Raw genomic sequence first — 13,293 nt, 5'->3', positions numbered from 1 at the left:
GTTACCCTAACAGATGTGAGGTGGTGTTTCATTGCAGTTTTGATTTACAACTCCTTGATGATTATGATGTCAAATACTTGTTCATGGACCAGTTAGCTATTTGTATTTATTCCTAAGGAAAATGTCGATTCAGGTCCTTTTCCCATTTTTAATGGGGTTATTTGTTTTTTGACTATTGAGTTGTGTGAAGTCTTTATATATTTTGGATATTAACCCCTTATCAGATAAATGATTTGCAAATATGTCCCATTCCTAGGGTTGCTTTTTAATTTTATTGATGTTTTTCTTTTCTGTGCAGAAACTTTTTGGTTTAATATAGTACCACTTGTTTATTTCACTTCTCTTACCTGTGCTTTTGGTGTCATGTACAAAAAAATATCATTATGAAAAACAATGTCATAGAAGTTTTTCCCTGCATTTTCTTCTTGTAGTTTTACAATTTCAGATCTTAGGTTTAAATTTTTAATCCATTTTGAGTCTATTACTGTAAAAACTCAGTTTTCTTTTTTTGCATATGGATATCCAGTTTTCCCAACACGACTTATTCAAGAGTTATCCTTTCCTCATTATGTATTCTAGACACACTTTGACAGCTAGCCTCTGTCAAAGATTAGTTGACCATACATGTGTGGATTTATTTCTGGACTTTCTATTCTGATCCATTGGTTTATGTGTTCATTTTTATGCTGGTACTGAATTGTTTTGAGCAGTAGAGGTGTGTAATATACTTTTAAATAAGAAGACTTGGATGCCTCCAGCTTTGTTCTTTTTGCTCCAGATTTTAGCTATTTGGGGTCTTTTGTGGTTCCATATAAATTTTTGGATTATTTTTTATGTTTCTGTGAAAATTTTATTGGAATTTTGGTAGGGATGGCATTGAATCTATAGAGTACTTGGGGTAGCATAGATACTTTGACAATATTGATTCCTCAGATCCATAAACATGGGATATCTTAACACTTATTTATGTGTTCTTCAGTTTCTTTCATCAGTGCTTTATAATTTTCAGTGTACAGATCTTTCACCTCCTTGGTTAAATGTATTCCTAAGTATTTTTTCATGCTATTATAAATGGGATTGTTTTCTTAATTTCTTTTTCTGATAGTTTCTTCTTGGTGTATAGAAACACCACTCATTTTTGTATGTTGGTTTTGTATCCTGCAACTTTACTAAATTCATTTATTCATTCTAATAGTTTTTTTTTTGGTAGAGTCTTTAGGGTTTTTTATATGTAAGATCATGGTATCTGCTAACAGAGACAATATCTTTCCAATTTGAATTCCTTTTATTTCCTTTTTTCTTTTGCCTAGGTGCTGTAGCTAGAACTTCTAGTACTATATTGAATACAAAGGGTGAAAGTGGGCATATGTGTCTAGCTCTTGTCCTTAGAGGACAATCTTTCAACTTTTCATTGTTGAGTATAATGTTAGCTGTGAGCTTGTCATACATGATCTTTATTATGTTAAGGTACCTTCCTTGTACACCTCATGTGTTGGGAGGTTTTATCATGAAAGGATGTTGAATTTTGTGAAATGCTTTTCTCCATTTGCTAAGATGATTATATGGTTTCTGGCCTTCATTCTGTTAATGTGATATATCACATTTTTAAATTTGTGCATATTGAACCATCCTTGCATCTCTGGGGTAAACCCCATTTGATCATTGTGTATGATATTTTTAATGTGCTGTTGAATTCAATGTGCTAGTATTTTATTGAGTATTTTTGCATCTGTGTTCATCAGGGTTATTAGCTTGCAATTTCCTTTTCTTGCAGTTTTTTTGTGACTTTATTATTAGGATAATGCTGGCTTCATAAGATGGGTTTAGAAGTGTTCTCTCTTCTTCAATTTTTTTTGAAAAGCTTGAGAAACACTGATATTTGTTCTTCTTTAAATGTTTGGTAGAATTTAGCATTGATGGCTGGGCGCATGGCTCACGCCTGTAATCACCCCGTCTCTACTAAAAATACAAAAAAGTAGCTGGGCATGGTGGCGCATGCCTGTAATCCCAGCTACTCAGGAGGCTGAGGCAAGAGAATTGCCTGAACCCAGGAGGCGGAGGTTGCGGTGAGCTGAGATCACACCATTGCACTTCAGCCTGGGTAACAAGAGCGAAACTCCGTCTCAAAAAAAAAAAAAAAGAATTTAGCATTGATGCCACCTCATTTTGGACTTTTCTTTGACAGAAGACTTTTTTATTACTGATTTCAATCTCCTTACTCACTCTTCTGTTCAGATTTTCTATTTCACTATGATTCTGTCTTTGTAGGCTGTATGTTTCTAGGAATTTATTCATTTCTTCTAGGCTATCCAATTTGTTGGGGTACAGTTGTTCATAGAAATCTCTTATGATCCTTTGTTTTTATGTGTTATCGGTTGTGATGCCTCCCCTTTCATTTCTCATTTTATTTATTTTAGACTTCTCTCATTTATCTTAGTCTACTAGCCAAATGCCTGTCAATTTTATTTATATTTTTGAAAAAAACTCAGTTTTTTATTTTGTATTATTTTTCTAGCCTCTAGTTCATTTGTTTCTGCTCTGATCTTTGTTATTTTCTATATTAATCTGGGACTTAGTTTGTTATTTATCTAGTTCCTTGAAGTATAACATTATATTATTCATTTGAGATCTTTCCTCTTTTTTAAGGTAGGCATTTATTGTTATAAACTTTCTCCTTAGAACTATTTTTGCTGTATCTGACAGGTTTTTATATGTTGTATTTCCATTTTTATTCGTCACTAGACTTTTTTTACTTTACTTTGGATTTTTTCTATGAGCCATTGGTTTTCAATATATACACAATGGAATATTATTTGACCATAAAAAATTAAATTATGTCAGTTACAGCAACATGAATGTAACTGAACATCATTATGTTAAATGAAATAAGTCAGGCACAGAAAAACAAATGTCACGTGTTTTCAATAATGTGGAAGCCAAAAAAGTTGATCTCATGGAGTTAAAGATTAGGATAATAGATACCAGAGGCTAGTAAAAGTGTGAGAGTGGGGATGAAGAGAGGTTGGTTAATGGGTACAAATGTACAGTTAGATAGAAGAATAAGTTCCAGTATTTGAAAGCAGTGTAGAGTGGCTATAGTTAACAATGTATTACATATTTTAAAATAGCTTAAACAGAAGATTTAAAATGTTCCCAACACATTAAAATGATAAATACTTGAGGTAATGAATACTCAATATACCATGACTTGATCGTTACACATTCTATGTGTGTAACAAAATATCACATGTACCCCATAATATACAACAATTGTGTATCAATTTTAAAAAGACTTGTAGATCAGCATATGATCTATCCCAGAAAATGTTCTAGGTGCTTCTGACAAGAATATGTATTCTAGTTCTGTTGGATAGAGTTTTTTGTATGTCTGTTAGGTCTGTTTGGTTTAAAGTATAGTCCAAACCCAATGTCTTTTGACTGGTGAATTTAATCCATTTTTAGTCAAGGTAATTATTGATAGGTGAGGACTTACTATTACCATTTTTTCATTGTTTTTCAGCTATATTATATATCCTTTTTTCTCTTCTTCCTTTCTTTCTGTCTTCTTTTATGATTTGATGATTTTCCATAGTGGCATGCTTTGATTTCTTTCTCTTTCTCTTTTGTGTATCTACCATAGGTTTTTACTTTATGGTTACCATGAGGCTTACATATAACATTCCATTTTATAGTCAAAACAATCTATTTTAAGCTTATAACTTCAATTGCATTAAAAAAACCCTACATTTTTTATTTTATCCCCACCATATTTTATATTTGATGTCACAATTTACATCTTTTTATATTATTTATCCATTAAAAATTATTGTAGCTATAGATATTTTTAATAGTTTCATTTTTTATACTAGAGATACAAGTAATTTATACACCACCATTATAGTGTTAGAATATTCTGAATTTGACTATGCACTTTTAACAGTGAGTTTTATACTTTCATATGTTTGCATGTTACTGATGGGCATCCTTCTGTTTCAGCTTGTAGAACTCTCTAGCATATCTAGTGGTATTGAACTCCCTCAGATTTTGTTTGTCTGGGAAAACCTTTATCAAAAACCTTTTGAAGGACAGATTTCTCAACTGAATATTCTTCATTAACAGTTTTATTTTTTCAGCACTTTGAAAATGTCATTCAACTCTTTTCTAGGCTGCAAAGTTTCTTCTGAGAAAGCCACTTATAGATTTTAGGGTGTTTCCTTTATGTGAGGAACTTCTATGTCTTTGCTACTTTCAAGATTTTTTATCTTTTGGTTTTGAGAGTTTGATTATATTACGCCTCAGTCAAATTTTCTTTGGATTGAACCTAATTGCAGATCTTTGAGCTTCATGTATCTGGATGCTCATTATTCCCCCAGATTTGGGAAGTTTTCTGTTGTTGTACCTTTAAATAAACTTTCTGTCCATTTCTCTCTGTCTGCTTCTTCTACTGTCATGCAAACGTTAGTTTTCTTGATGGTATCTCATAAATCCCCTAGGTTTTCTTCATTACTTTCCACTCTTTTTTTCCTCTCAATGTGTATTAAATGTCCTGTCTTAGAGAACACACATTCTTTCTTCTGTTTGATCAAATCTGCTGTTGATCCTCTCTATTTTTCATTTCATTCCTGTATTTTTCAGCTCCAGAATTTCTGTTTGATTCTTTTTAAATTATTTATAACTCTCTGTTGGTGTCTTTAGTTCATGTATTGTTTTCCTCAGCTTTGTTGTCTATCTGTGTTCACTTGTAACTCCCTGAGCCTCATTAAAACAATTATTTGGAATTCTTTTTCAAGTAATTTACACATCTCCATTTCTTTGGAAATAGTTACTGGAAAATTACTGTGTGCCTTAGGGACTGACTATTTTGTTTTGTTTTGTTTCACTTTTTATGTTTCTCGTTGCCTTGCATTAATGTCTGTGTGTTTGATAGAGCAGTCAACTCTTCTAGACTTCACAGACTGGTTTCAATAGAGAAAGACCTTCACCTACAGGTTGTGCAAATGCACTGACTGGATGAAATTGGGGGATTCTGGCTGTGATGAGTACATAGTGAGATAGTCTCCATGCAGCTCTGTCAGCTGAGGTTGACATTGGTGAATATTACAGGGGTTCTCTGTGGCCAAGGCTGTGGGTGTCTACACTGGTGACTAAGACTGCTAAAGTTCTCCTGATTTATATTTCTTTCACTGAAAAATTCAAGGCTGAGGATATCCCTTTTAGCACCACGTCCATTGTGTGGGTGCATTTTTGGTGATATGGCACTAGTGTCTGATGTATGGCACCCATGGAGTGACCATGAAGCTAGGGTCTGGAGCACAGTATTGCATGGATGGACCATGGCTTTGGGGTCAGAGGCAGCAGTGCCATCAGTGCCTGGGGTGCAGGAGCCCTTGCTGCTGTATTGGTAATGAGGTGTGAGGCACAGGCATTCATGAAGGGTCTGGTGTGCATGCATATGCAGGTTACCACTGCCCCAGGGATCAGGTTGCTGACATGACTACTACAGTGGTAGCTCCAGTATTAGAGTGGCCACAGCGCCTGGGTCTGAAACAGGTATGCTTGGAGCAACAGTGGCTCCACTGACCAGGTTGCGGGCTAGCTCATTGTGGTGATGGTTCTGGTGTTTAGGGTGTAAGCATGGTTAATGGCAACCATAAATCTGGGGTAGGGAGTTTACAGGAAATCAGAGCGAGGGTTGCCTCAGTCTCAGGGCAGCACAACAGTGGCTTCTTTTAGGGCTGACATAGCATTATCTCTCTCTCCAGGGGATTCACAGTGTTGATTGCTGTTAGTCACCTCAATGGCAAAGGCTACCAGTGTCCTCTGCAGAGCATGCCACTGGGGACCACACTGGCACCTACTGTGTAACTGTGGCTCATACTGATATCCCCTGTTCTATGTCCCAGTTTCTAGTCATCTCTACACATCTCATGTATGCTGACATCCCCAACAATCATTGTGTGTTTCGCTCCACTGTGTTGCTGCAGGTTCTTAATTAGATCCTTGAACCCTCTCAAGGCAATTTTCCTATGTGGATTGCTTTATTAGTCCATTCTCATACTGCTATAAAGAACTGCCCAAGACTGGGTAATTTATAAACAAAAGAGGTTTAATTGACTCACAGTTCTGCAGTGCTGAGAAGGCCTCAGGAAATTTACAATCATGGAAGCAAGGGAAACAAACACATCCTTCTTTACATGACAACAGGAAGAAGTGCAGAGGGAAGGAGGAAAAAAAACCCTCATAAAACCATCAGATCTCATAAGAACGCACTCACTATCATGGGAACAGCTCGGAGGAACTACCCCCATGATCTAATCACCTCCCATGATGTCCCTCCCCCAACATGTGGGTATTACAATTTGTATTACAATTCAAGAAGAGATTTGGATGAGAACACAGAGCCAGACTGTATCATTCCGCCCCTTGCCCCTCCCAAATCTCCTCTTTCTCACATTTTAAAACACAATTATGCCTTCCCAACAGTTCCCCAAGTCTTAACTCATTCCAGCATTAACCCAAAAGTCCAAATCTGTAGTCTCATCTGAGACAAAGCAAGTCCCTTCTGCCTATGAGCCTGTAAAATCAAAAGCAAATTAGTTACTTCCAAGATATAATGGGGGTACAGGCATTGGATAAATGCACCCATTCCAAATAGGAGAAATTGGCTAAAACAAAGGGGCTACAGTCCCCATTCAAGAGGAAATCCAATAGTGCAATTATTAAACCTTAAAGTTCCAAAATGAGCTCTCCATGTCTCACATCTGACTCATGCTAATGCAAGAGGTAGGCTCCCATGGCCTTGGGCATCTCTGCCCCTGTGGCTTTGCAGGGTACCACCCCCTTACTGGCTGCTGCTTTCATAGGCTGATGTTGTGTGTCTGTGGTTTTTCCAGGTGCACAGTGCAAGCTGTCAGTGGATCTACCATACTGGGGTCTAGCAGATGATGTCCCTTTTCTCACAGCTCCACTGTGCACCAGTAGGGACTCTGTGTGGGGGCTCCAACCCCACATTTCCCTTCCACACTGCCCCAACAGAGGTTCTCCATGAGGACCCCACCCCTACAGCAATCTTCTTCCTGAACATCCAGGCATTTCTATACATCCTCTAAAATCTAGGCAGAGGTACCCAAACCTCAATTCTAGACTTCTGCGTACTTGCAGGCCCAACACCACATGTAAGCTGCCAAGGCTTGGGGCTTGCACCCTCTGAAGCAAGTGCCTGAGCTGTACATTGGCCCCTTTAAGCCATGGCTGGAGTTGAAGCAGCTGGGACACAGGGCACCATGTCCCAAGGTTTCATACAGCAGAGGGGCCCTGGGCTTTGCCCAGGAAACCATCATTCCCTTTCAGTCCTGGGAGCTTGTGATGGGAGGGGCTTCCATGAAGGTCTCTTACATGCCCTGGAAACATTTTCTCCATTGTCTTGGTGATGAACATTTGGCTTCTCATTACTTAAGCGAATTCCTGCAGACAGCTTCAATTTCTCCCCGGAAAATGGGTTTTCTTCTATATCACATCATCAGGCTGCAAATTTTTCAAACTTTTATGCTCTGCAGCTTAGAAATTTCTTCTGCCAGATACTCCAAAAAACCTCTCTCAAATTCAAATTTCCACAGCTCTCTAGGGCAGGGCCAAAATGCTGCCAGTCTCTTTGCATAGCAAGAGTGACTTTTACTCCAGGTCCCAGTGAGTTCCTCATCTCCATCTAAGACCACCTCAGTCTAGACTTTATTTTCCATATGCCAGAAGAATGGGAAAGGGAGCCTTAGTGTCACGGTGAGTGTTACAGTATTACTATCAGCATTTTGGTCAAATCCATTCAACAAGTCTCGAGGAAATTCCAAACCGTCCCACATTTTCCTGTCTTCTTCCGTGTCCTCCAAACTCTTCCAACCTCTGCCTATTACCGAGTTCCAAAGTCGCTACCACATTTTCATGTATCTTTACAGCAGTGCCTCATTCTCTGTGGTAATTTACTGTATTAGTCAGTTCTCATGCTGCTATAAAGAACTGCCCCAGACTGGGTAATTTACAGAGGAAAGAGGTTTAACTGGCATACAGTTCTACTGGGCTGGGGAGGCATCAGGAAACTTAGAGCCATGGTGGCAGGGGAAGCAAACATGGCCTTCGTCACATGGCAGCAGCAAGAAGTACAGAGTGAAGGGGGAAAAGCTCCTTATAAACCCATCAGATCTCATGAGAACTCACTCAGTATCAGAACAGAATGGGGGAACTCCCCCATGATCTAATCACTTTCCATGAGATCCCACCCCAACACCTGGGGATTACAAATCAGACTACAAGATGAAATTTGGGTAGGGACACAGAGCCAGACCATATCAATTGCTATCTCATTGTTTTCTGTAGGGGAATAAAAGCTGGTATCTCATATACTGCCATATAGCCAATGTCACTTCCATAGAGTTTTCAACAATAATGAAACAAAATACTACAGGCCTAGCATCTCATACAGATTATACACTCTGCACCACTTGGTAATAATGTAAGAAATACCACTTATTTTAATCATCTTTCTTGTAGACCTACGAAGTTTCATCTTTCTTTACTCATTTTAGAGGCTCTTGCGTCTTTGTTTTCTGTGAAGTAAGATCCTACAGGGCAGGGACTGCGGTTTCTAGAAGTGGTAATTACAAATTATTAAATACCTTGAAAATATCATCTGTGACCTGTGGTTGGTGTTTTGTTTAATCCTCAAAGCAGTACTGTGAGATAATTTGTATAATGGTAGAGCAGGGTAGACAGTGATCAGTAGACCTACAATTAAGTAATTAACCAGATGATACAGCTGATAAGTGGTGGTAAAATCTCAACTTGAACACAAGCTTCCATTGACTCTAAATATTGAATGCTTTATACCAACCATATTACTCTGGTGCCTTTCTCTTTCTCTCAGATTCCCCAGAACGCCTACCACAGTGGCAGGCACTTTGTAAAAGAATTTTAACAAATATTTCTTTAAATAAATAAATTCAATGTTATAGGCCCTCAAATTTAATAAATCTCTGGTGTAAATCTATATTCTTGAAAGGCTTTTATATCATCCCTTCCTTGAATTTTTTCTCTATGCCTACTTTGCTTTTTCCTGACTTGTATTCCCTCATTTTTTCTCTGATGCTGTCAAGGACCATCTCGGCACCCCCTGAGAAGGAAGCTTTTGTTTACAAAGTTATAGCACAACTTGTGCTACCAGTTAGCCACTTGAGAATTTCTGGCAGAAGTCTTATGAAGAGCATGACTTACCGTAATTGGAGAGAGGTTATTGTTTTATTTAACTTTATGGGAAAAACAATTATCAGTTCAGACTAGAACTTCTTGTGTAATGGGGATTTAGACTCAATTGTCTGTACATCTAGTCTAAGCTTGGGCCCTAATTTCCTCCAGCCGCCTTAGTGAGGTTTATTCCTCTTCCAGAAAGACTTCTGTTAGAGCATACATGAATTCTGTTTTCAATTGACACTAAAATAACAAAGGAAGTCATGGCTTTGTTTTCTGATCTAAGACCAAACTGACTGATGCTTTACTCTCACAAATGTCTTGTTTTTGTAAGTACATGGCTGGGGCGTAGACACAGAATGAATGCTACAGCTTCCTTATATCCTATACAAGGTAATAGAAGTGTTTTAGGGAGGAGAGGGTCATCAGCACCATCAAAAATAGCACAGGGATCACTGTGGCCAGACTCTGCCACACAAATCCATTAATAGTTGTGACCTTTTATTGAGACAGCAGATGTAATTACTGCTGAGGAGAGAAGATGTAGGAAATCAGCCAAGGTTAGAAATGAGGTTCTGAGAAAAAGAAAAACAGTGCATGGTAGAACTCTATTTAAATCAGTCTCTTGAACCATGAAGAGGGACTCTAAGAACTTCCGGTGAGCATCTTTCCAAAAGCAAAGATGGGTTTTGCCAACTCAGCCATCCCTCAGATGTGTCTCTGATGGCTGAAACTGGAGGCAAGTAGGAAACTGGAAAGTTTGCCCCATCCTCCCCTCCTCAGGGGATGAGCTAATCAGAACACAGAGAAGAGAAGGATAAATGAACACTCCAACCCTCTAACCATTAGTGAATTCAGAGATCTTTTATTTGTTTCATGTAAACAGCAATATTACTGTTAGCTGTACTATTAATGTCAATATCAATACTCTCTGAGAGCCAAGAAAGCACTAAACACAAAATTATGGCTTAAAATAGGGGACCTTCCCAGTAAACTTAATAACAAAATATGATTTGGATTAGGATTGGAATCCCGTAAGCATTCTCTAAACAGAAAATCTCTAAGTAACAATTGATAACTGCTCTTGAAGGACTCACCAAGATGGCTGAGGGAAGATGTAAGCTTGTCCAGAAAAAAACTAATTCAACATAGAAAAGGAGAAGGCTACACTCCTTGACTCATAGCAACCAGAGCTTAGAGATTTAATATGTGCATTCATAGCTACCACTATAAGCATAAGACTCTAAGCTGTTAGACTTTTAACATTCCTCTCATTTAACAAGAAAGAAAAGCAAGACCAGAAATGGGAAATGATTTTCCCAAAGTTACTTGGCTAGTTAGTGGCTGAGTCAAATTTAAAATTATGATCTCCTGACTTTTCACTCAGTTATCTTTCCACAAAACTTCCATAAAAGGGTTAATTCTTCCTGTGAAGGACATGACTTAAAAGGACTGAGACACGCACACATATTTTTGATGGAAGGAAGGTGGAGTAAGGCTGGTGCATAGCAGAAATATCCCTGTGTGGTTGAAGAGGCCAACATGGGAAGAGCAGGCCAGGTGCACCCAAAGGGAGTGGGCACCTATGAGAAGGGACCATGACATCAAAGTCAAACAACACACACAACAATTATATTTAGGCCTGGCATGTGCACTGCACATCCATGAGAAATAAAGACAATTCCAAACTTAAAAAAATGAAACATGCGTTTTCTTAAATATATATTTTTTAAATTTATTTTACTTTAGGTGCATACTATATCTGGCATTTCTCCCCATGTTATCCCTCCCCACCCTCCCTATCCCCCGCTGTCTCTCCCCTGCCCCCGCCAACTGCCCCCAGAGTGTGATGCTCCTCTCCCTGTGTCCACATGTTCTCGTTGTTCAACACCGACCTATGACTGAGAACATATGGTGTTTGGCATTTTGTTCTTGTGTCAGTTTGCTGAGAATGGTGGTTTCCAGATTCATCCAAGTGTCTACAAAGGATACAAACTTATTGTTTTTTATCTGCATAGTATTCCATGGTGTATATTCCATGGTGCCACATTTTCTTTGTCCAGTCTATCATTCATGGGCATTTGGGTTGGTTCCAGGTCTTTGCTATTGTACACAGGGCTGCAATGAACATACATGTTCATGTGTCTTTATAGTGGAACGATTTATAGTTCTTTGGGTATATACCCAGTAATGGGATTGCTGGGTCAAATGGAATTTCTATTTCTAGGTCCTTGAGAAATCACCACACTGTCTTCCACAATGGTTGAACTAATTCACACTCCCACCAACAGTGTAAAAGTGTTCCTATTTCTCCATATCCTCTCCAGCATCTGTTGTCTCCAGATTTTTAATGATCACCGTTCTAACTGGCATGAGATGATATCTCAGTGTGGCTTTGATTTGCATTTTTCTAATGACCAGTGATGATGAGCATTTTTTCATATGTTTGTTGGCCTCATATATGCCTTCTTTTGAAAAATGTCTGTTCATATCCTTCACCCACTTTTGAATGGGGTTGTTTGTTTTTTTCTTTTATATCTGTTTAGTTCTTTGTAGATTCTGGATATTAGCCGTTTGTGAGATGGGTAGATCGCAAAAATTTTTTCCCATTCTGCTGGTTGCCAATTTGCTCTAAAGATTGTTTATTTTGCTGTACAGAAGCTCTGGAGTTTAATTAGATCCCATTTGTCTATCTTGGCTTTTATTGCCATTGCTTTTGGTGTTTCAGTCGTGAAGTCCTTGCCTATGCCTACGTCCTCGATGGTTTTGCCTATGTTTTCTTCTAGTGTTTTTATGGTGTTAGGTTTTATGTTTAAATCTTTAATCCATCTGTAGTTAATTTTAGTGTATGGTGCAGGTAGGGGTCCAGTTTCTGCTTTCTGCACATTGCTAGCCAGTTTTCCCAACACCATTTATTAAACATGGAGTCCTTTCCCCATTGCATGTTTTTGCCAGGTTTGTCAAAGATCAGATGGTTGTAGATGTGTGGTGTTTCTTCAGGGGTCTCTGTTCTGTTCCATTGGTCTATGTCTCTGTTTTGGTACCAGTGCCATTCTGTTTTGATTACTGTAGCCTTGTAGTATCATTTGAAGTCCAGCAGTGTGATGCCTCCAGCTTTGTTCTTTTTGCTTAGGATTGTCTTGGCTATGCGGGCTCTCTTTTGGTTCCATATGAAGTTTAAAGTGGTTTTTTCCAGTTCTGTGAAGAAGGTCCTTGGTAGCTTGATGGGGATAGCATTGAATCTATAGATTACTTTAGCATTATGGCCATTTTCACGATATTGATTCTTCCTAACCATGAGCATGGAATGTTTCTCCATCTGATTGTGTCTTTTCTTATTTCCTTGAGCAGTGGTTTGTAGTTCTCCTTCAAGAGATCCTTTACATCCTTTGTTAATTGTATTCCTAGGTGTTTTATTCTCTTTGTAGCAATTTGAATGAGAGTTTGCTCTTGATTTGGCTCTCTGTTTGTCTGTTATTGTTATATAGGAGTACTTGTGATTTCTGCACATTGATTTTGTATCCTGAGAGTTTGCTGAAGTTGCTTATCAATTTGAGAAGATTTTGGGCTGAGACGATGGGATCTTCTAGATACACAATCATGTCATCTGCAAATACAGACAATTTGACTTCCTCCTTTCCTAATTGAATATATTTTATTTCTTTTTCTTGCCTGATGCTCTGGCTAGAACTTCCAATACTATGTTGAATAGGAGTGGTTAGAGAGGGCATCCTTGTCTAGTGCCTGATTTCTAAGGTAATGCTTCCAGCTTTTGCCCTCAGTATGATATTGGCTGTGGGTTTCTCATATATATCTTTTATCATTTCATGATATGTTCCATCAATACCTACTTTATTGAAAGTTTTTAGCATGAAGTGCGGTTAAATTTTATTGAAGGCCTCTGCATCTATCGAGATAATCATGTGGTTTTTGTCTTTGATTCCGTTTCTGTGATGGATTACATTTATGGATTTGCATATGTTGAACCAGCGTTGCATCCCCAGAATGAACCCTACTTGGTCATGATGGATAAGCTTCTTGATGTGCTGTTGCAATCTG

At 38.2% G+C, this 13,293-nt stretch overlaps 1 long non-coding RNA gene across 1 annotated transcript in view; it reads left to right on the top strand.

Annotated features, from left to right (window-relative positions):
- The window catches only part of LOC116560134, a 351,496-nt gene that overhangs the window by 320,549 nt on the left and 17,654 nt on the right, over window positions 1–13,293 (top strand). The window lies entirely within an intron of this gene.

Source organism: Sapajus apella, unplaced genomic scaffold, assembly GCF_009761245.1.
Source record: "Sapajus apella isolate SASKATOON/1434 unplaced genomic scaffold, GSC_monkey_1.0 scaffold25, whole genome shotgun sequence".
NCBI lineage: Eukaryota > Metazoa > Chordata > Mammalia > Primates > Cebidae > Sapajus > Sapajus apella.
The sequence above is the reverse complement of the archived record's forward strand: the minus strand, read 5'-3'. Positions and strand labels throughout refer to the sequence as shown.